The following is a 24,299-nucleotide window of genomic DNA, read 5'->3' as shown; positions in this document are numbered from 1 at the left end:
TGGGAGTGTTTCTCAAAGGGCAGCTCTCAGAAATGCAGATTGGTTACAAAAGAGGATTCCCAGGATCCCAAGCACATGCAACCCAGAAATTGGCATTTAGGTAATCCTGACCTACACTGATGTTTGAACTGCATTGGAGTGGAGTACATGCTTGCTCTGTACCTGGTGTACAAAGGCTTCATTTCTGTGTCTGTTTCACCAGTAAAGCCAGCTCTTCTGGGGATCTTTAAGGGACACTTAACGGGAATGTGCAGCTTGGAGGCCTCACGATGAGAAATGTGTGGCAAGCGCATTTGTAAGGTGAAGGAATCTGGATGGGAGGTAGGGAAGGGGCAGCCTGACCTCTGTGGCAACCAGAGGAGTACATGAACATAACCCCACTGTTTACAGAGTGCCTTTTTGAGTTACTGATGTGTCCACGGTTAGGGCTTAGTCCCAGTGCCTTTTAGTGTGTGGTCAGGTCAGGAAGGAAATCCAGAGATTTGGTTCTTCACAAATATTTATCAATGGATGTTTCAAGAATTAAAACACACCAATGAATAGGTAGAATTTACACAGGTGCCTGTCTTTGTGTGGGTGGGTTGGGGGATTGGATATGTCAATTGGGTTGAATAGACAGTGACCCCATGTTGGTGTGGGGTCCTCCAGGTTGGGATGCAGAAGGCTTCTTTCTTGGGGGAGAAGCCTGAGACTTGGAAAGGAGAATTTATAGAGGGAGAATGGCTATAAAAAAAGGGATGAAGATGTGCAGAGTGGGAGGTGGATCAGGGAGACTCAGTCATTGCTTTCCTTCCTGGCAATCTCCCAGCAGGATTCCTGTGAGTCTGGCGTGTAGTCCAGTTTGGGGCCCTGAGGTCTGAGAGGGATCTACACCTGTGGCCCAGCAGAAGGTCCTTGTTTTCTGTAACCAAGGAAGCACAAAGAGAGCTTAGTTCAAGTCTGGGGTGGGGGTAGATGAACTTGCTGGAAAGGAGCAGGTGCCTTTGGGTAGGGGGTGAGTGGGACAGGGAAGACATCAGAGGAAGGAAACAGGTTCATTTCAAAGCCTGGGTGCAGTACACTGTATTGCAGGGAACCGCAGCGTGGCTAGTGACATTGAACCCTGAGGTGATCTCCCACCCCACCAAGAAAGCAGTACATTTTACAGGACTAGCAAGGGGATGGAGGAGAAAAGAGCCCTATGATGGAATGTTTGACTGTGGTGGAAGTCTTAGGATAAATTCTTTTCTCATTCTCTAAGTGGTAATGAGAACCCAGTAGGGGAAGACTTACGTTCATGGCCTGTCTTTGGGATTTATCTTGGATGAAGGAGGCAGGGCACACCCTGTGAACTCTCCTGATTTATTAGTCCTTGGGATAGTTGTAAATGCAGTAATTACCCTGGCATGAAAATGAAGGAAACCTATTTTGCCACTTCCATGACCCCTGATTTAACACTATGGCTGAGGGAGGACCAGGACCATTTTGCTCAGTAACTCCTCCAGGCTTTTCTTTTTGTTATTGCAATAACTAATTAAAAATTGAGGAGCAGTTCTTAAACTGCTTTATAATTCCTGATCCATCTGCAGGGCACTGAGTAACCTCATCCTCTTATTGGCCCTGGGTTTCTTAAACAAGGGCAGGTCAAGCTCCATCATGCTGGGGACCCAACTTTGCATGGCAAGTAACATAAAAGGCTTAGAAGAGCTTCCCTACAGGCAGCACCCCCACAAGACTGGCTTTTGCTTCTTCTTCTTCTTCTTCTTCTTCTTCTTCTTCTTCTTCTTCTTCTTCTTCTTCTTCTTCTTCTTCTTCTTCTTCTTCTTCTTCTTCTTCTTCTTCTTCTTCTTCTTCTTCTTCTTCTTCTTCTTCTTCTTCTTCTTCTTCTTCTTCTTCTTCTTCTTCTTCTTCTTCTTCTTCTTCTTCTTCTTCTTCTTCTTCTTCTTCTTCTTCTTCTTCTTCTTCTTCTTCTTCTTCTTCTTCTTCTTCTTCTTCTTCTTCTTCTTCTTCTTCTTCTTCTTCTTCTTCTTCTTCTTCTTCTTCTTCTTCTTCTTCTTCTTCTTCTTCTTCTTCTTCTTCTTCTTCTTCTTCTTCTTCTTCTTCTTCTTCTTCTTCTTCTTCTTCTTCTTCTTCTTCTTCTTCTTCTTCTTCTTCTTCTTCTTCTTCTTCTTCTTCTTCTTCTTCTTCTTCTTCTTCTTCTTCTATGGCCCTCCACATACTGAACACACCTGGCTCACAAGGCTCTTTTTGGAGCAGACCTGGGCACAGAAAGCTCCACAGTGGCAGCATCTCTTGTGGGAAGTCCTCTGATTCCCTTGTTAGTGGTCCTAAGGGATAATGCTGCATGGGAGATATTTCCATGCTCCAAGAGTTTCCAAATCCTCAGTGCGGAGAGGAGAAACTCTGAGGGAAGAGACCTTTCATTTTCAACAAGCACAACATGCCAGCACATACTCATTCCATGAAAGGAGCCTTTTTAAAGTAGCTCCAAAGCATATTAATATGAGAAAATGAAAAAATGGAAATAAAGTGTTTGTAAATGGTGAGGGGAGGAGGGGGTGAAGGGCAAGGACAAGGGGAAAAATTGAGAACCAAGACCACCTGTCATGTAAAGGCAGAAGATCTCAATAATGAATGTAACTGTACTGTATACCCTAAAATGTACCAATAAACTCAATAACAGAAAAAAAAAAATCCCCCTGAGGGGGCTAGGGATGTGGCTCCATGTAAGTGCTTGCCTAGCAAGGTAAGGCCCTGGTTTCCTTCTCTACTACTGTAGTGCTGCAAATTAAAAAAAAAAAATCCTCTTGCCTCCTCTGGCATTTTTTTCTGAATGTACTCTGTGGTAGAATCTTCATACCTGGAAGAGGAGTTGATTCTCAAGAGCCATCGAAAGTCCTTAGGAGTCTGGATCAGTGAATAAAGCAGGTGATTAGATGAAGCTTGGTTATAATACCCCAGTACTCTTTTCTTAATTTACAATGGCCTTAAAAGCAATTCCAGTCAGGATTCTAAAAAGGTTTTAAGACATGGTTAGAATGATCATCCTAGGTAGATACATTCATAACCATAAATAAGGTTGAATTGGTTTGAAATAGATGTTTTTTTTCACTATTTCTCTTATATTTAATTCATATACCTACTGTCATTTACCAATTAATACTGAATTTATAATTCCCAATGAAGATTGCTATTTGCCTAAAACAAAGCTCTTTCCTTATGTATAATGTTCTTTATACACACATAAGGTGAGTAAACAGATTGATTTTGAGCAAACGAAAGTACATTCTGTTTTTACCAGAGTGAGTGCTTTTGTTTGCCTGTGTCCTATGCTCTTCCTTGCTATAAGGATAGCGGCAAAACTTAAAGCAAGCCCCGTCTATGTTAGCTGGGACACGGTTTTAGTAGTGAAGAACACTAGGAGAGAGGCTCTGTTTGAATTGGCCCAAACCGAACTTGAAAAATTATTTCTGCATTTAACAGACCTTTCAGTTGCTTAAGTATTTGAGTGCTTTAAGAAGATAACCCTCACACATATCAAGCACTTTCTAAAGTTTTTCCTTGGCATTTGAAAATTTCAGGCTAATGGCATCTGTCCTTGCTCAAGCCACACACTCTTCAGCTTGGGCAGCTGAGCCAAATCCAAAGGGTAAGAAGTTGGCAGGTCCATCTATTTGTGTCATCACGGGGAGCAGGTACATCGCTGGGTTCCTTGCTGAAAGGACAGCTCAGCTCTCACTAAACTGCAAGAGGGCTTGGCAGATACTTGCTGGAGACCACTGAGGGCCTCTCACTTCTGAACATTACATTTTGAAAATGGTCTGTTTCTTCAGTTTGTAATCCATTATGTTTTTTAAAGTTCTAAGAATTTGGAATTTCCAAGACCTCTGTAAGTCTCTGCCTCTTTTGAAAGACTGATTGATATCATAGTATAAACATGAATGTCAGATGTTAACTGCTGTCATAGTGACTGGGGTTATCGGTGTTGTGGAAAATTGCTGAAAAGGTATATATAAGCATACCACCATAGTTCTTGTTTTTGCTTTATTTAATCATGGAAAGGTGAAAATTCCACTAAAACATGCAAAATACGTTTCAATTTTTTCTGTATTATCTTGAATCTTCAAAGCGACTTATAATAAAGAGAAGAAGGAAGTACAGTGACCCTTGAGTTATGACTGGCCTGACATACAAACAACTTGAGTTATGGCCAGAATTTTAGTTTTGACTTGCCACCAAAGTCTTGAGCTATGACCTGAATGTTAGCGGCTTGTGCTTTCACATGGTCTCAGATACAAATTTAATCCTCAAAGAGTTGTGGAAGGGGCTGGGGATTTAGCTCAGGGGTTTGGTGGCCTACCTTGCAAGCGCAAAGACCTGAGTTCCATCCCCCATACCAAAAAACGAAACAAAACAAAAAAAAAAGAGTTCTGGAAGGAACATTACCATATCCTTTCCTATGTGGGGCTAATTGAGAAATCCTGGGCCCATGTCTGTCCTAGGACACCGAGATCTACTTGTTTTTTTGTGGTACCGGGGATCGAACTCAGGTCCTTGCACTTGCAAAGCAGGCCACCAAACCACTGAGCTAAATCCCCAGCCCGAGATCTACTTGTATACAGGAGAGAGTCTTTGAAGGCTGTGTAAAGGAGCCCGAGGCTTCAACTGACTGACTTGAGTTACAACTAGCCCTCATGAACCAATTGAGTTTGTAAGTCAAGGGTCCACTGTATTACTAGGCGGGTAGTATTCAGTCACGACTTTTAAATAAAAGCATAAAGCACAGATAAATGTATTGACTAAAATGATACACTCCTTAGTGAAATAAATAAGTCACACATGTATAAATACCGAATAGTTTCTCTGGTGTGAATAAACTGTAATAGTACATAAGATTCTAATGAGATTACTGCCGTTGTGAAATGGGAAGAAAGGGGCTAAAGGTGTAGGGAAGGTGGGATAGGTAGGAAAAGGGTAGTAAGGGAAAAGAAAAAAATGTGAGATAGCGAAACAATGGAAATAAAGTGTTTGTAGATGGGGAGGGGAGAAGGGGGTGAAGGGAGGGCAGGGACAAGGGGAAAAAATGAAAACCAAGACCTGTCATGGAGAGGTGCAAGATCCCAACAATTAATGTAACTGTATCCCTAAAATGTACCAATAAACTCAATTAAAGCTGAAAAAAAGAATCACAAGCTAAAAAAAAAAAAAAAAAAAAAGAGTGTGTATTGTGAAAGGCCTTCCATAGAGTGATGAATGGGCAAGCGCTCACATGCTTCTCTTTCAGCTTACTTCATCAAATCCTTTAAACCTAAGGTGGTTTTTGTAGCTAGATGCTCCTCACCCAAATTCTGAATTGGAAAGAAGTATGCTATAATATATGTGGAGCGTCAGGCTACTTAAAAAATAATAAATGCTACCCATGTCCTTACTACCCTGGTCCATTTTTCATTCTTTTCCATGATATTTTACCCTCCCATCATTCATGTATATCCATATTCCTATCTACTTATGATCATTACATATATCATTTTATAGTTACATTTCTCATTTAGGCTATCTTTTACATCTATTTTCCTATTATTGGGGAATATTTAAATAACTCAAGAAAAAACAAACAGGGCATTTCAAATTTGTGAGATGTGCTCAGCATACATTGCTCTGTACCCCTAGCTTCCTAATTCAGGGTGGGTAAAACTCACAAGACAGGTTAGGCATGTAGAGAAGGTGGAAGCTGGCAGCTCTGTGGGCCACAGGAGGAATTTATAAGAACTGTCAAATATAAAGAGAAAGAGGGCAACCTGAACGACATACTAAAAGTAGGACAGATGCATCATGGAACAAAAATGATTACTTTCCAGTAAAGAAGGATGGGAAAGGTTAAGTCATGGGCTTGATCAATTTTGGGCTGTCACCTGTGTCATCTCTAAGGGGACACTCACTTGTGACATGTCACAGTCCCACTATGGGTTCAGATGTGCCTGCTCCAACAAACACAGATGAAATCCATTGTTGTGCAGTGTGTTATTTGGCAAGTTACGGCTGTTGCTAGCTGTTCTTGCTCCCATGTCCCTGGTACATCCAGTGCATCTTTGGCTTCAGGCACCTTCTGTCTTCTGGACCCCTTGCTGACATCTCAGTTTGGGTCCTTTAAACTATATCAGGAGCAGAGAAGGAGCATGTGGTGGAGAAAGAGAGTCAGGGTGTAAGGAAGCACTGTACAAGTAGGATTCAGCTAGTATATCCTTCTATCTCATTTACATCTTATCCTAGTGTGTTGATATAACCCAACTAATTCCTGTGATGCCTTGCCAGGTCTTGTAAGGGACTTTAGTACATACGCAATATAGGGCTGGGGATTTAGCTCAGTGGTGCCACTACTTGCCTCAAAAACACAAGGTCCTGAGTTCAATCCCCAGTACGAAAATCAAAATAAAACAAAAAATATATATGAAATAGAAGCATGTGAATTTGGTCTGCAAGTGTCTTTGTGTTCCTTGACCCTTGGGTAGACTCCCTGAAACTGTTCTTAGAGGTTCATGTGACAGGACTTTTTCAGCCATTTAATCTTCAATAGAAAAGTATTTTGGTCCTGCTTCTGTGCAGTAAATGATGTAGGAATTTGTGTGGGCCAGAAGACAGAAGCTGATTTAGTAGTGGGACAGGGTCTTGAGGGAACACATTGTCTACAGGTGCTTAGGTAAATATTTGTTGGATGAACGAATGCATGCCAAGAGTTGGGGCTAGCAAAGGAGATAGGCAATTTGAAGGGTGGACAAAGAGGAAGGGTTTGGGTTTTATACTGGATTTAAAATGTGAGGTTAAAACTGAGTAACATGAGGCTGTTTCAGAACACATCTGTAGGCCATTGGCTAAAGACCCTGGCTCTGTAAGCTAAAGAGAGCTGAGGGAGTGTTCAGTCTCCCACAGGAGAGACAGTCCAAGAGAGGAGAAAGAAGGAAAAGTTGTGTGTTCCAGAGGCTGTATCTTCAAAATATACTATGCCTCCATTAAAGTGTTGTAATGTATTTCAAAATAGATGATATGAACTGTGTGTGTTTTTTGGTTTGCATTTTTTTCTAGGGCTGGGAATGAGGGCATTGTGCAGGCTAAGGATGCTGTCTATTACTCAGTGACACCTCCAGCTGAATTCCTTGGTTATAACAAAATCCTAGGGTAGAGTACATATTTTAACCCCCCTGATCAGGAGTTCATACTCCTGAGGCACTAAGTTAGCTCCTGAAAACTCCTAACTGGAAATGGACACCCAGAGGCCATTACTACTTTCTGGCCTACTTGAACTAGGCCAATCTAGATCTGCCCTAGATGATTTGTTAGTTATTATAAGGGTTGGGTAGGGGATTTAGCTCAGTGGTTCTGCCATCTGCCTCACAAGTGCAAGGTCCTGAGTACCAAAACAAAACATCATTATAAGGGGAATTAAAAATATCTTTTATTGAGGAGACAATTGACTTTCCATTTATGTGCATTGGGAAAAAATACACATTTCTGTGAACAAAACAAGAGACTATGGTTGAAGCAAGAGTCTACCCAGACTATTTGTTCTACAGATATGTTTGGAAAGGTATCCAGAACAAAGGCCATCAAGGCCTTTTTTCAACAAGACACGCAGAATGGGAGAGAACCATGGAGAAAAGTCTCCCAACAGGGAAGCCCCACTGGAGACAACAAATACTGAACAAAAGGAATACAAAATTGTAAAAAGCCAAACTGTCCCATGCCTGACTGGAGCCAGCTGAAATCTCCCAGCAGAAAAGACAGAAAGCCCCTGCCTGGGAACTTTCTGTTTTGTCCTCACAGCATTGGAGAAGGCCCCCCTCCGCCAGCCCTGCCGTGGAGGCTCAGACTCAGTGGCCCTCCCTCAGCTAAGGACATGTCAGAGCCAAAGGACCCCAAACAACGCCACCTCTGCTCCATGGACCACTGCGCACAAAGGCCAGTCACTAGGGAGTGGACTTCCAATATCTCCGTACTGAATTTTCAGAAGCCTGGTAGACTGAGAAGTAAACACGGGGTCATGTTTTACCGAATGGAACAGAAAATCTGGAAGGATCATATCAAGTATTGTCCACAGAGAATGTGCAGAGGGTAAAGAGATGGGGAATGGAGGCAGGGAAGGAGGCTTCAGAAAAACCAACAAGCAAAACCAGACCCGTTCTTGCCTCATCTTGCAAATTCTCACGTCCTGAGCAAAGCAGCAAACAGAGCTGTCGGTACTGAAGGAGATAGCAGCTATCCTGGGACACAGGAGTGCTGTTTGATGTTCCTGTTGGAAGCTCACTGTTGATATCTACACCCTTAGGGATTGGTTCTTTGGAAGAGACCAGCTGGGTCTTCACTCAATAGCTGGCATTGATAGAGGCACCTAGGGGGTGATTCCATCAGGGCAAGACTGAGATTAAGACATAGAGACCAGATAAAAGAACACATCAGCGTTAACAACCCAGCCAAGGGGAAACAAATGGCTTCTCTGCTTGCCCCATTAACTCCAAATCCTGGGCCAAGCCAGGGGGCAAATGACAGGAGGGAGCAGCCCCCAGAACAGGATTAAGCAAATGCAAATGGAACCGTTTATCTCACTGATACACCTAAAGGAAAGCTAGTTCTCTAGCTGATGAAAATGTGGATAGGCTCCATTCTTGGATGGTTCTGCCCGCTAGAGGGGTGGCTCTGCCTTCTAGAAGCTCCAGGAGTTGTTTGCAAAACTCCTCCGGCTGCACCCAAGCATTTTATTATAATTATAAAGAGGAGTGAAGGGTGCTCTCTTCACATCACTCCCTCAAATTTGCAAATGGTTTCAGCTTAGCCAATTTGATGGCTTTTCCTCAGGTGAGGAAAAGAGACCCACTTCTGCCCTAATAGTGCTGATTGTGTGGACTGAGCCCTAGGGAAGAAGTTAGATAATCTGTCACAGGAAATGTGGGCTGTTACATGCTACCTGCAGCCTCTGCGCATAGATCATGGTCTGCTGAGGTCTCAAAGCTGAGCCCTTCCAAAGCTAAGCCTCTCTGGGGGAGCGACTTCTGGAGAGGGGCTTGATATTGGGGTTCCAAAGTGTCCCACAAGAGGACTTTGCCTCTTTGGAGTTAAGAGTGGTGTCCCAAGTCTGCTTCAGAACATTTTAGTACATCACAATTACCCATTTCTGTGTCCTAGGTACTGGGCCAACTGCTTTACATGTGTTCATTCAACCCTTCCTATGCTCCCAGTGGGTATTGACCTTGAGGCAGAGAGTTCAAGGAACTTGCACAAGGTCACTCAGCTTGAGAAGCAGGCAGAGAGGTCTGAACCTAGGCTATGCCAGTTCTCAATTAGCCAGTTGCTGCCAGGTTGCCAGGAGCTGGGGACCCCTGCTCTGCAGAGCTGGCAAGTTGCAGCTTACCTGCCAGTGCTGCTCCTGGGTCCCATAGGCTGGGACTCATCAGTCTGAAGACCCCACTGCTCGGTCCAGTTACTTTACAGAGATACTCTTACCACCACCAGGTCAGGTGTTGTGTTGTTAAGACTGGACTTCTCTCCTGGGAAGGGAGGGTGAGTCATGAGCTCCTGGCCTCCACTGTGACCTGCAGATAGCTGGGCACCATCCAGCTAACTCAGTAGCTCAGCCACTGCTTCAGCCCCTGGCTCATGAAGCATCAGAACTGCCCAGAGGTATGACAGAAAGAGGAAATGTGGAAGAGGTCTCGGTGAAGTGAGTTTGAAACCCATCTCCTTTGCAGATCACCCGTGTGCTCTTCAGAGAGCTGCTGTTTGTTAAACTGGGGTTTCCCTGGGAAGTAAGGATGAGCTGATCTTGATGAAAGTGCTTGCATTAGGACTTAGCACACAGTAGGCTGTCAATATCCTTAGTTCTCCTTCCCTGCGTTCTCCATCCAAATGCAGCTTCACAGAATAAAGGAGGGCCTATTTTAGCCATGGGCCCACAGAATTCCATGATTGCTTAGTTCCCCTGAGGCGGATATGTGGGTATACAGTGTGTGAGCAGGGAGAACAGGGCAGGGTAGGCACCACGCCATCAAGAACGATGTGGCTTATATGTTTGAGAGTCGGAGATGTGTTCACACAAGGCCCGAGTGTGTGTACACCTGCACAAACCATTCATCCACTTCAGCATGATGGTTTTAAGGCCAGTTTTAGAATTTTGATGGTTTTTCTTCTCTCCTAAAACAGTAATTTACATTACTGAGTTGTTTGTGGCCTTGGTGGGTTGTGTAGTTGGTACCTGGACATTTTTTTTTCCCATTGAGTTTATTGCTACTTTTTAGGTATACAGTACAGTTATAGTCATCATTGGGATCTTGTACCTTTACATGACAGGTCTTGGTTCTCATTTTTTCCCCCTTGTCCCTGCTCTTCCTTCATCCCCTCCTCCCCTCCCTAGTTTATAAAAGCTTTGTTTCCATTTTTCCTTTTCTCCTATCTTTTCTTTCCCCTTATTTCCTTTCCCCTACCCCTCTCACTTCCCCTGCACCTTTAGCCCTTTTCTTCCTATTTCATATTGTCAGTTATACAATTTGGATCATATTTAAACTTTCAGTTTTTCACACCAGGAAAACTATTCAGTATTTACACAGGTGTGTCTTATTTATTTCACTTAAGTGTATGGCCCCAATATGCATCCCTTTTCCCATGGATGACTCTAGTTTCTCATTCTTTATGGCTGAGTAGTACTCCATTTTTGAGAAAAACCACATCTTCTTTATCCACTCTCCAACTGATGGGCAGTTGGACTGTTTCCAAGTTTTAGCTATTACAAACTGTGCTGCTATAAACATGGGTGCTCATATATCCCTGTGGTATGATTCTTTTAATTCTTTTGGAAAGATACCCAGAAGAGGGATAGCTAGGTCAAATGGAACCTCTAGTCCTTGTTCTCTGAGGTATCTCTATATTGATTTCCACAGTGGTTGCACCAGTCTGCATTTCAACCACCAATGAAGAAAGGTTTCTTTCTTCCCACAGCCCCTCAGCATTTGTTATTGTGTGATTTCTTGATAGCAGCCTTCTTTGTGGGGTAAAGTGGAATCTCAGTGTTGTTTTCATCTGCGTCTCTCAAGTGACCAGTGATGTTGAACATTTTTTTTATATATTCATTTGCCACTTTCACTTCTTTGTCTGAGAAATGTCTGTTCATTTCAGATGCCCATTTTTGAATCAGGTTTTTGTATTTGAGGGGCCTGATTTTTTTGAGTTCTTTATATATTCCATTGCCTGAGGAGCAGCTGGTAAAATTTTTTCCCCACATTGTAGGTTGTCTCTTAGCTCTGTTGGTGGTTTCTTTTGCACTGCAAAAGATTTTTAATACAATGAGATACAGTTGTTGATTCTTTGTGCAAGTTCTTGTGCTGCTGAGGATTTGTTCCTAAAGTCTTTTCCTATGCCAATGTCTTCAAGAGTTCTGCCTAACTTATATTCCAGCAAGTTTAATGTTTCTGTTTTGATATTTAGATCTTTAATCCACTTGGATTTTAGTTTAGTGTATGGTAAAAAGATAAGGGTCTAGTTTTAATCTTTGGCAGGTTGAGATTCAGTTTTTCCAACACTATTCATTAAAGAGGGTGTCTTTCCTCCACATAGGATAGTTGGCTCCTTTATCAAAGATGAGGTAGCTGAATACATCTGGAGTTGTTTCTGTATCTTCCAATCTGTTCCAGTGATCCTCAGGTCTGTTTCATTGCCAGTACCATGCTATTTTTCTCACAGTACTATAGTTTCAAGTTGGGGATTTTGATACCCTCTGCTATGTCCCTGTTGCCTAGAATTGCTTTTGCTTTTCTGGGTCTCTTCTGGTTCCAAATGAATTTTTGGATTGTTTTCTTTAGTTCTGTGAAATATACTGTTGGGATTTCAATAGGGATTGTGTTGAATCTGTATAGCAGTTTTGGTTGTGTGGCCATTTTCATGATGTTGATTCTTCCTACCCAAGAGCAGGGGATATCTTTCCATTTTCTTATAACCTCTTTGATCTCTTTATTCAGAGTGCTGTGGTTTTCATTGTAGAGGTCTTTTGTTTCTTTCATTAGATTGATTCCTAGATATTTCATTTTTTAGGATGCTATTGTTAAAGGAATTGTTTCCCTAGTTTCTCTCTCAGTGAATCTTTTATTTGTATTCAAGAAGTCTATTGACTTTTGAGTGTTGACTTTGTATCCAGATACTCTGCTGAAAGTGTCAATTAAGTCTAAAAGCCTTTTGGCACAGTTTTTTGGTCTTCTATGTAGAGTATCATATTGTCATCAAATAATGACAGTTTAACTTCTTCCTTTCCTATCTTTATTGCTTTAATTTCTTTCTCTTATCTAAGTGCTATGGATAATGTTTCCAGAACTATATTGAAGAGGAGTGGTGATAGTGGGCATCCTTGTCTTGTTCCTGATTTTAGTGTGGAGGTTTTTGGTTTTTGACCATTTAAGATGATGTTGGCTGTTGGTTTTTCATAGATAGCTTTTATCAGGTTGCAATAAAGACCATTTATTCCAATTTTCTGTTGGTTTTTATCATGAACGGGTGTTGAATTTTGTCAAATGATTTTTTCTGCATCTATTGAGAGGATCAGATGTTTTTTGTCCTTGACTCTGTTAATATAGTGTATTACATTTATTGATTTATGTATGTTGAACCATCCTTGCATCCCTGGAATAAATTCAACTTGGTCAGGGTGTATGATCTTCTTGATGACCCTCCGTATTCTGTTTGCCAGTATGTTATTGAGGATTTTTGCTTCTATGTTTATTACGGAGATTGGCCTGTTGTTCTCTTTCTTGGTTGGGTCTTTCCCTGGTTTGGGAATGAAAGTAACACTTGCTTCCAGGAATGAATTTGGAAGTATTTCTTCCCTTTAAATTTCATTGAAAAATTTAAAGATCAGTGGCAGTAGTTTTTCTCTAAATGTCTTGTAAAATGCAGCAGTGAATCCATCAGAACCTGGGCTTTTTTTCATTGGTAAACTTTTATTTATCTTTTCAATTTCACTGATTGTAATTGGGGTGTTTAGAATTTTTTTATCTTCTTTGTTCAACATTGGTAACTCATAAGAATCAAGAAATCTGTCCATTTCTTCTGTGTTTTCCATTTTATTACAGTACACATTCTCAAAGTAGGTTTTGATGATCCCCTGGTGTTCTGGTGGATCTGTTGTGACTTCACCTTTTCTGTTCCTAATTGCATGGTTCTGAGTCTTTTCTTTCCTTTTTTTTGACCAGGTTGTCTAAGGGTTTATTGATTTTATTTATTCTTTCAAAAAACCAACTCTTTGATTCATTGATTTTTTTTGTATCTTTCTCTTAGTCTCCATTGCATTGGTTTCTGCTCTGATCTTTGCAATTTCCTGCCTTGTACAAGCTTGGGGTTTTTCTTGATCTCATGCCTGGACAGTTTGATTTCTTTAATTGTCTTTCAAAACTGGAGAATCCAGCTTGGAGAAGTCTTGAACTCTGGGAATTTTGTTAAAAAACTTCATCTCCAATTGCTTTTTAATCATAAAAGGAAAATAAATGGTTAAGAAGTTGTACATTAATTTACATGTTGGGATCTCTGCTGAGATTCAGGGGAGGGTAGTTTGGGAATACAGGAATCTAGAGGATTCCTATGAAGTCTAGGTTGAGGACCTACTGGATTCTCTTGAGAGGTTTGATCTTGGGCTCAAAGTTTGGCTCAGGGATTCTCAGGACGTGAAGGTTTTACTGCTGTCATTGACATTCCAGAAAGAGGAAAATTTCATTTATAACTAATATCTATTTGGGAGTGAATTATAGCTTTGGGTCTTGTTTTTGTTTTTATTTTTTATTTTTTTTGCTTGCCAGTGTGATTTGAATTCCATCCAGTTCTCTTAAATAAAAGTGCATTCCTTGATGAGACTGAGGTTATGTTTAACACTTGCAGAATCAAGGGATACCAGACTTGAGTTATGTTACTGTGGTGCTGTTTACTTTTAAAGCCATGTTTCTAGGTGAAAAATAAAAAGATATATTGAAAATGCCCAGCACTATCTACATATCAGAAGCTGACCAAGGACTTAGAGTTTGCACCTCTTGCTAATTTGTTATTTTATTTATTTCTTTACCTGCTTTCCCACTCCAGCCCACATGGCTGCTGCTTATTTGGACCCAGAAACCAGTGGCTTTACTCCTGCTAGCCAGCAGGACTGGCTTCATGGGCCTGTGACCGGTGTAGTCACACAGGACCTCACACTGGGCCCACACATGGAAAGCCCCCTCACTTAATTTAATGCTCTTCTGTGGTTGTCTTGAAATCCTTAATCATTTTTGTAAAAGGGGCCACAGGTTTCTATTTTGTACTGGTCCCCAAAAGAGTGAAGCCAATTCTGATGGCCAGATTTCACTCTGCTCATTTGCCCAGCTTGGTAGCAGTCCCTTTCTTCCCTCCCTTCTTGGTCCTACATAGCCCTTTGATGCCTATGACATATGTTAACTTCGTTGGGTGAAGAAATGCCTAACAGATTAGCAACACACACTTTTGGGTGTGTCTGGGTCTTTCCTGGGGGTGTGGCCTTGGAGTCCAGATCTGGCTCCTGGTCCCTTCTTCCCTGGCTCTGTTCCCTGCTCTGCTTCTCAGCCACAATGAACTAGGTGCCTTTGCTCTGTCACACCCTTCCACCATGATGCTCCTGCCTTGGAAACAGCTGACCATGTAGTGAATCTTCTTGACTTGTGAACTAAATTTAACCTTTCTCCTTTAAGTTGTGGATGTTGGGTACCATGTCCCAGCAGCAGGAAAGCTGACTAGTATAGTGTCCTTCTGATGATAAAGGGGGCTGTTCAGTTTTTACAGCCTCTCTCAGTTTTGGAATTTGGCTAAGTTGAGAATGTTGGTGCTACCTATGCATAGTCTAGATTAGGTTGCAGCATGCTCTGGTCTGAAGGCTCCCAGAGGACATGGTACCTCAGGGAAGGTCCTTTATATGCTTTAGGGAACACTAGAAATGATTGTGTTGCCCACAGCCGTGATGAGGTGTATGGCCACCCAGGAAGGTGTCAGTGTCGTGGTGGTGGGGGTGATTTGGGACATTATTTTGAAAGTAAAAAGAGACAGGACTGGATGCCAATGTCGAGGAGGACCCAGAGCTTCAGTTTCAGTGAATAAAGATCTGTCCTAATGGAGCTGCATATGCAAATGGGGAAGTGTGTGTGTGAGGGGGTGGGGGTGGCGGCATGAAGCCAGGCGCGCACTTCTTTTCCTTTGTCCACTTAGTGTTCCCGTTCCCCTGATTTCCTCAGCGAAGCCCTTGTTGTTGTTGCTTTAGGTGCACACATAAATATAGTGGCTCTATCTCAAGATACACTTCTTTAGGCAGGAATTTTAAGTGAAGGTTAGGCTGGCCTAGGTTTCATAGTACCAGGTGTCACATTCCAGGTCAGCGTGCAGCTCAGGGCCCCTGGTCCCTCAGGCACGTGGGTGCTAGTGAACAGCCAAGTGCAACGTGATGTAATAGAGCTGGGCATTTGGGCTGAGGCTAGAAGTGTGAAGTCTGTCAGAGGTGAGTGTGAAATTCAGCCTACAACCCAAGAATGAGTCTGCCCAGAGGAGTGGCCTTTTAAAAATGAACACAAAGGCAAGAAATGGGCTAGTGTACAGCCCTTCACCTTGAGTCCTACCCTAGAATTTTAGTTAATGTATTTTTTTCTTATTTTGAGGACAAAAATAGATCTCTGGGTAAACATAGAAAAATGAAAAGTTATTCCCAATCTTATAATCCAGTGGTGATAACTGTCCTCTTTTTTTAAAGGATGCTTTTTCTTGTAAGTACATCCTCCAGTATGGTTAAAAGATGATTTCACATACAAATTTGATATGTACGTCAGGCTGGAAGAATCCTCCTGTGGACGTGGACAGTACTTCAGGAATTGGTGTTTTTTTGAGTAGGGGCCTGCTAGAAATTTTCCTGAGTCTCTTCAAAGTCCATTGATATAGGAGTTTATGCCATTTCCTTTTTCTTGTCTTAATTGTGGAGGAAGCTGCTTAGGCAGTAGGTTTGGTCCAATTGGAAGTGAAAATTGACTTTAGTAACCTTTATTTTTAGGAAGGAAATTATGATCCAAGTGGTCAAATGAAGTTTTACTGCATAACCAAAGCATCTTAAGCTCCTAACCTTCCTGTGTTTGTTTAGCATGGGTTTATCTGCATTGCTGTTTCCTGTGCTGCGCTCATTAATGGGCCCTGTGGATAAAGATCTTAGACTAATTTAGAATGGCCAGAATATTGATGTTAGAGGGAGAAGTGATTTTTCTATGATTTGTATGTTTTTTTTTCTTTCTGTAGTTAAAAAAAAATCATTAAGGCCTTTTTTGTTTGTATGACTTGAAAGACAAGGGGGCCTAGAGCTAACTTGAGAGTTAAATTATAACTTAGTAGAAAGACTCTTAAGAAAATCAATGCCCAAGCTTTTTCTATGTTCATCTGACATCCCCTTCAACCTTCAATGATTGTTGTATGCACTTGGATGAAAATGATTATTTGCATTTTTTGGTTTTGTTTGGGAGTTTTATAAATGTATTCGATTTCCTGTAACCACAGTTTTGGTATTTATGGGGACTTACCTGGTAGGATACAGGGAGTGTGGAGGGACTGAGTCAGAAGTAGCGGGCAAATGGGGGCCAGACACTGGATAATTGGAATCTTATTCCAAGACATCAGTGCTATGTTTGCTTTAAGTTTCCTTAATCAAGGAGCATTTAACTGGGATGGTGATGATATTAGGATATCTAACTTCACTAGCTATTTTCTCTAAGGGCTGGATTCGAGGCTCCATGATTTCACTCAGACATAGCGTAGTCTCACTACTGGTTCACTGGGGCAGCACGATTATGTTGTCTCATCCTTATGGGGATTTGGGAGCCATCAGGATGGCCCCTACCTTTTCCCCAGAATTTCTTTGTATAACTACCAGGGTATAAAATGCCAGTGGCAGACTCTCCTGGGATTAGATGACAATAACCACTCATTACTAGTTCTAGCCTGCAGGTGCTAGGCTCCTTAGTCTGTCACAGAGGATGGGCCAGGAGTTCTGGGTGGTTTTGATCCACCCAGCTTCTTTGTCTGTCTGATGATATATTCAATCGCTAGACAGTCACAAAATGGAAGTACTGAAGTCCCTTGCAAGTATTATTTTATTTTGCTTAACATCTGGCAAGAGAAGTGAAAGACAGATTAGATAATTTTACCCCAGTTAGATAATATATAAAGTTCATAGGGATTTGATGCTTAGGTTGATCCATTAAGCATCTTCATCTTTTGCTTAGAGAATCTCTCTTAATTCATAGTCTGTCTTAACAACATCAGTGTGTTTCAGAAGTGTCTCATGGAAGAAGTGATCTTCGTCTAAAGAAGTCATATTTTCATACAGTTCATTTAGTCCTCTAGGTCGGGTGGGTCCAACCAGTGGCCTGAGCATCATGGGAAGCCCTGGACAGCTAGTACTGCATTATTAACAAGATTATTAACTTTTAACATTATTATGTGACCTTTAGTGATATTTTTCATGACTCCAATGTGCACTTGAGTAGAGATTGCATAGGGGACAGTAGAACAACATGGTGCCGCTTGACTGAAACAATGATTACTGATACTGTTTCTACCTATCTTAATGTGCGTATGCCTGTGAATATAGGGCTTATGATTATGCAAATGTGTAAGTTTTCTTATTTAATTATTAAACTTGGGCTTGTAGTGTTATTTTATAAAACAATAAGTCAAACTATCAATTATTTATCTGTTTATTTTTGTTGGTACTGGGAATCAAACTCAGGACCCTGCACTGGTGAGGCAGCTAAATCTTCAGCCCCAGTCAAACTAATTTTTTTTAGCAACTGTAGCATAGGAAGTACAAAAAGGTATCAAGTTTTGCCTCATGATATTGTTGTAATTGCATATGGAACATTATTAATACACACACATACATACAATCTTACCTAATATTTTATTATACAATATTTTGGACATTATAGGAGTCAACTCCTCATCTCTCAGTGTGGACCAGGCAAGCCAAAATATTGGGTATCCACTCTCTAGAACACATTTTAAAAGTAGGGAACTCATGTATTTATTAAAATTAGACTAATAAGTACCTATAAAAATGATAACTACAGACTGGCTAATTATGTGTCTTTCTAAAAACAAATATGGAGAATACTTTTAAAGACTACATTTTTATCTGGAAAAGAGAGTATTATTTAAATGCAGTGTGTGTGTGTGTCCTGCTTGTTTTGCACACTGTCATTGCTAGCATTTCCCTATCATGGTCCATTTTTAAATGTTAATCATTAGTCATTCCTCACGACCTCTCCACACAGCAGCTGGAATATAATTATTAAGGGCTGCCTACTGGAACAATAGCGGGGAGGGGCTTGGTGGGTTACAAATGGCCTAGGGTCATATTCTGGGTCAAAGCAAGATGAAAGGTTAGTCTAGTGGTCAGCCCCTAGGTCCTGGGAAAGGTGGACCTCTTAAAGCAGTGGGAACTGAGAAGAAAAAATATCCACATGTGATTCTGGCTGCAATCAGGGAAGAAAGGCCGAGAAGGCTCTTGGAAAGCCCTTTGATTTGCTGCCCATTCCACATGATGTTTAGTAATAAACAGAGTTCAATGACCAGTGTCTAGACAAACAAATCACGCTGCTGGCAAAGCCAGCATCCTGATGACATGTTATGTCTTTACAGAGAAGAGAGGAAGCAGCCAGCTTTGAAATCCTAACACACTGCCTTTGTGAGCTCACAGCAAATAAGAGGCTGAGAGTAGATTCAGATAAACAGACCTGCTGTGGCTAAATTAGAAGGTATTCCCCACTTTGTGGCTTGTGATTTTCCTGCTCTGTGTTCCTCCAGGCATTAGGAAGCTGCCGTGAACTTTAGTGAAATGTGAGAGGTTTAAATATTAATATTGCCGAAGCCCTCAGGGTAGACTCTACCACCTGCTTCCCTCCTAGCAGCTGTCTTAAACACAGTGCACTAAAGAGACACCATTTTTCTCTTTAAACAAAATATTTCATCAGAGTTGGACTTTAGTTGAGCCAGGATGGCTTCTAAGCTGTTTCATGTTCACAGGCGGGTCTTTATCTCTGTCACTTAGGGGTGAAGAGGAATTTCAGAATTTTCTCATGCATTCTCTTTCCTTCCCCACCCATCACTGAAATTACAGTGTCACACAAGGCACCCTTCAGCACAATGTGTGTTATCAGTATGCAGGACAAAAAGGAAAATCTCATTTCTGTTGGGTTGAAAAATGCAAAAAAATCTAAGGAAAGGACGAGCCCACTGAATTTCCTGTGAAGTAATCTGTAGAGTGAAAGCACACTTTTTAAAAAGTGCATTTTGTAAATACAGCCCAGATGATAAACTATGTATATAACAGAGAATGCTTAGGAAATGTGGTTGGGAATGCTCTTCTGTGAATGTATTTGATCTGTTTTCATTCTGAAATACTTCATTTTCAGCATTGATCTGGGGATATTCTTCAAATACATTTTCCTTTGTGGGTATTGAATTGTTTACTTACTATTAATGGTTCCTCACAAACATTTACTGAATCTCTCTGTAAACTGTCCTCTAAATTAGACAAGAAGGTTCAAAACTCTGACTCACTCCTCTCTGGTATCCAGCCTTTTAAGGCAATCTCTTTGCTGGTATCTATGTAATTAGCTGAGAGCATTTTAATAACAGGGGATAATAATTCCTGCTCGCTTATCATTGAGAGGAATTTCCCCCCTTTGCATTTATTTTTAGGAAGACTAGATCGTTGTGTAGCATACGGTGATGCTGATAAAGACTTTAATTACTGTGTGAGAGATTCTGGTGGATGAGAAACAAGAATTTACACTGTTTTTACTCACTTTATGTGGGAAAAAGAATATTAAATTCCCCAAATGCTGAAAATGTAGAAACTGCTACAGAAACATTTTTACACAGACAGCCATAAATCTATGAAAATATTTATGTGTTCGAGAATGTGCAGAGATAAACAAATGATCAGGTGATACAATACAAAAGTCTATGTTTTGTTACTCTTTTCAGAGGAAAAGTTTATTATGGACATATGTTGATTCCTTTACTGATTTCTTTTCCTGGGAAAAAAAAGTGTGTTTATCTGCATTACCCTATGTTTTCCCCCATTAAGTTTATTGGTACATTTAAAGCAAATAATACAGTTACATTTATCATTGGGATCTTGAACCTTTACATGATATGTCTTGGTTCTTAATTTTCCCCCTGTACTCCTGCCCTCCCATCACCCCCTTCACCCTCCCCTATTTTCTAAGATTTTTGTTTCCATTTTTTCATATTTTTTCTTTTCCCTTATTTCCTTTTCCCCCCTTCCCACTTCCCCTTTAGCCATTTTCTTCCTATTTCACACTATCAAATATACCATTTGAACCTTATTTACACTTCTAGTTTTTCACACCAGAGAAACTATTCAGTATTTACACAGGTGTGTCTTATTTATTTCACTTAAGAGTATGGCCCCAATACACATCCATTTTCCTATGAATGACTATTTTCTCATTCTTTATGGCTGAGTAGTACTCCATTTTAGAGAAAAACCACATTTTCTTTATCCAGTCTCCAACTGATGGGCAGTTGGACTGTTTCCAATTTTTAGCTATTACAAACTGTGCCGCTACAAACATGGGTAAGCATATATCCCTGTGGTATGATTCTTTTAATTCTTTTTTTAAAAAAATTAATTCTTTTGGAAAGATGCCCAGCAGAGGATAGCTGGGTCAAATGGAACCTCTAGTCCCATCTCTTTGAGGTATCTCCATATTGATTTCCACAGTGGTTGCACCAGCCTACATTTCAACCACCAATGAAGAAGAGTTCCTTTCTCCCCACAGCCCCACCAACATTTGTTATTGGTTGATTTTTTGATAGCAGCCATTCTTTCTGGGGTGAGGTGAAATCTGTGTTGTTTTCATCTACATCTCTCAAATGACCAGTGATGCTGAACATTTTTTCGTATATTTATTTGCTGCTTTTACTTGTTTCTTTGAGAAATGTCTGTTCATTTCAGATGCCCATTTTTGGGATCAGGTCTTTGTATTTGGGGGGGGTCTGATATTTTTGAGTTCTTTATATATTCTCAATAGTAGTCCATTGCCTGGGGAGCAGCTGGTAAAAGTTTTTTTTCTCACATTGTAAGTTGTCTCTTAGCTCGGTTGGTGGTTTCTCTTGCACTGCAAAAGACTTTTTTAATACAATGAGGTACAGTTGTTGATTCTTTGTGCAAGTTCTTGTGCTGCTGAGGATTTGTTCCTAAAGTCTTTTCGTATGCCAATTCTGCCTAACTTATATTCCAGCAAGTTTAGTGTTTCTGTTTTGATATTTAGATCTTTAATCCACTTGGATTTTAGTTTAGTGTATGGTGAAAGATAAGGGTCTAGTTTTAATCTTTGGCAGGTTGAAATCCAGTTTTTCTAACACCATTCATTAAAGAGGCTGTGTTTCCTCCACTGAGGATAGTTGTCTCCTTTATCAAAGATGAGGTGGCTGAGTACATATGGAGTTGTTTCTGCGTCTTCCAATTTATTCCACTGATCCTCTGTTTCTTTGCCAGTACCATGCTATTTTTCTCACAGTAGTATAGTTTCAGGTTGGGGATTTTGATACCCTCTGCTATGTCCCTGTTGCCTGGAATTGCTTTTGCTTTTCTGGGTCTCTTCTGGTTCCAAATGAGTTTTTGGATTGTTTGTCTTTAGTTCTGTGAAATATACTGTTGGGATTTCAATAGGGATTGCATTGAATCTGTATAGCAGTTTTGGTTGTATGGCCATTTTTACTATGTTGATTTTTCCTACCCAGGAGCAAGGGACATCTTTCCATCTTCTTATATCCTCCTCTAGCTCTTTTTCAGAATGCTGTAATTTTTTGTGTAGAGGTCTTTTGTCTCATTAGATTGATTCCTAGATATTTCATTTTTCAGATGTTCTTGTGAAAGGAATTGTTTCCCTAATTTCTCTTTCAGTGAGTATGTACAAGAAGGCTATTAATTTTTGAGTGTTGACTTTTATCCAGCTACTCTACTGAATTTGTCAATTAAGCCTAGAAGTCTTTTGTCAGAGTTTTTTGGGTCTTCTATGTAGAGTATCATCTCATCAGCAAATAGTGACAGTTTAACTTCTTCCTTTCCTATATTTATTGCTTTTATTTCTTTCTCTTGTCTCATTGCTGTGGCTAATGTTTCTAGAACTATATTGAATAGAGTGGTGATAGTGGACATCCTTGTCTTGTTCCTGATTTTAGTGTGAAGGTTTTCAGTTTTTGACGATTTAGTATGATGTTGGCTGTAGCAGGTTGAGTTAAAGACCATCTATTCCAATTTTCTGTAGGATTTTTTTTTTAAATCATGAATGGGTGTTGAATTTTGTCAAATGCTTTTCTGTATCTATTGAGATGATCATATAGTTTTTGTCCTTGACTCTGTTAATAGTGTATTACATTTATTGATTTATGTATATTGAACCATTCTTGCATCCCTACAATAAATCTGGCTTGGTCAGGGTGAATGATCTCCTTAATGGTACTCTGTCTTCTGTTTGCCATTATCTTATTGATGATTTTGCTTCCATGTTTATTAAGGAGATTGGCCTATAATTCTTTTTTTCTTTTTTTGGTTGGGTCTTTTCCTGGTTTTGAAATCAAAGTAATACTTGCTTCCAGGAATAAATTTTGAAGTGTTGCTTCCTTTTGAATTTCATCGAATAGTTTAAAGAGTAGTGGCACTAGTTCTTCTCTAAACATCTTGTAGAATTTAGCAGTGAACCCATCAGGACCTGGGCTTTTCTTTGTTGGTAGTGTTTTAATTACATTTTCAATTTCACTGAATGTATTGGGGTGTTCAGCCTCTTTTTTTCTTCTCATTGAGTTTATTGGTACATTTTAGGTATACAGTATAGTTACATTCATTACTGGGATCTTGTACCTTTACATGACAGGCCTTGGTTCTCACGTTTTCCCCTTGTCCCTGCCTTCCCTTTACCCCCTCCTCTCCTCCCCATTTACAAACACTTTATTGTCATTTTTTTCATTTTCTTCTTTTTTTTCCTTTCCCTTATTACCTTTCCCCTACCCTTCCCACTTTCCCTACACCTGTAGCCATTTTCTTCCTATTTCACATGGACAATTATCTCATTAGAATCTTATGTACTATTATAGTTTATTCACACCAGAGAAACTATTTGGTATTTATACATGTGTGACTTATTTATTTCACTTAGGAGTATATCCTCAATATGTATCCATTTTTCTATGAATGAATCGAATTTCTCATTCTTTATGGCTGAGTAGTATTCTATTTTATAGAAAAACCACATCTTCTTTCTCCAGTCCAACTGATAGGCAAATGGGCTGTTTCCAAGTTTTAGCTATTACAAACTGTGCTGCTATAAACATAGGTGTGCATATATCACTGTGATATGATTCTTTTAATTCTTTTGGAAAGATACCCAGCAGAGCTATGGCTGGGTCAAATGGAACTTCTAGTCCTAGTTCTTTGAGGTATCTCCATATTGATTTCCATAGTGGTTGCACTAGTCTGCACTCCCACCAACAATGTAGAAGGGTTTCTTTCTCCCCACAATGCCTCCAACATTTGTTATTGTGTGATTTCTTGATAGCAGCCATTCTTTGTGGGGTGAGGTAGAATCTCAGTGTTGTTTTCATCTGCATCTCTCAAATGACCAGTGATGTGGAACATTTTTTCATATGTTTACTTGCTGCTTTTACTTCTTTATCTGAGAAATGTCTGTTCATTTCAGATGCCCATTTTTGAATCGGGTCCTTATATTTTTGGAGGAGACTGATTGTTTTGAGTTCTTTATATACTGTAGATAATAGTCCTTTGAGGAGCAGCTGGTAAAAATTTTTTCCCACATTGTAGGTCGAACAGTTGGTTTTTTGAAAGAATAAATAAAATTGATAAACCCTTAGCTAACCTTATCAAAAAAAAGGAAAGAAGAGACTCAGATCCATGTAATTAGGAATGAAAAAGGTGAAGTCACAACAGATCCAACAGAAATCTGGAGGATAGTCAACACCTACTTTGAGAACCTGTACTTGAATAAAATGGAAAACACAGAAGAAATGGACAAATTTCTAGATACTTATGAATTACCAAAGTTGAACAAAGAAGATAAAAACATTTTAAACACCCCAATTACAATCAGTGAAATTGAAAATGTAATTAAAAATTTACCAACAAAGAAAAGCCTAGGTCCTGATGCATTCACTCCCGAATTTTACAAGACATTTAGAGAAGAACTAATGCCATTACTCTTCAAACTTTTCAATGAAAT

The sequence above is a fragment of the Fukomys damarensis genome, unplaced genomic scaffold, assembly GCF_012274545.1.
Source record: "Fukomys damarensis isolate Sample0158 unplaced genomic scaffold, DMR_v1.0_HiC HiC_scaffold_1, whole genome shotgun sequence".
Classification (NCBI taxonomy): Eukaryota; Metazoa; Chordata; class Mammalia; order Rodentia; family Bathyergidae; genus Fukomys; species Fukomys damarensis.
The sequence above is the reverse complement of the archived record's forward strand: the minus strand, read 5'-3'. Positions refer to the sequence as shown.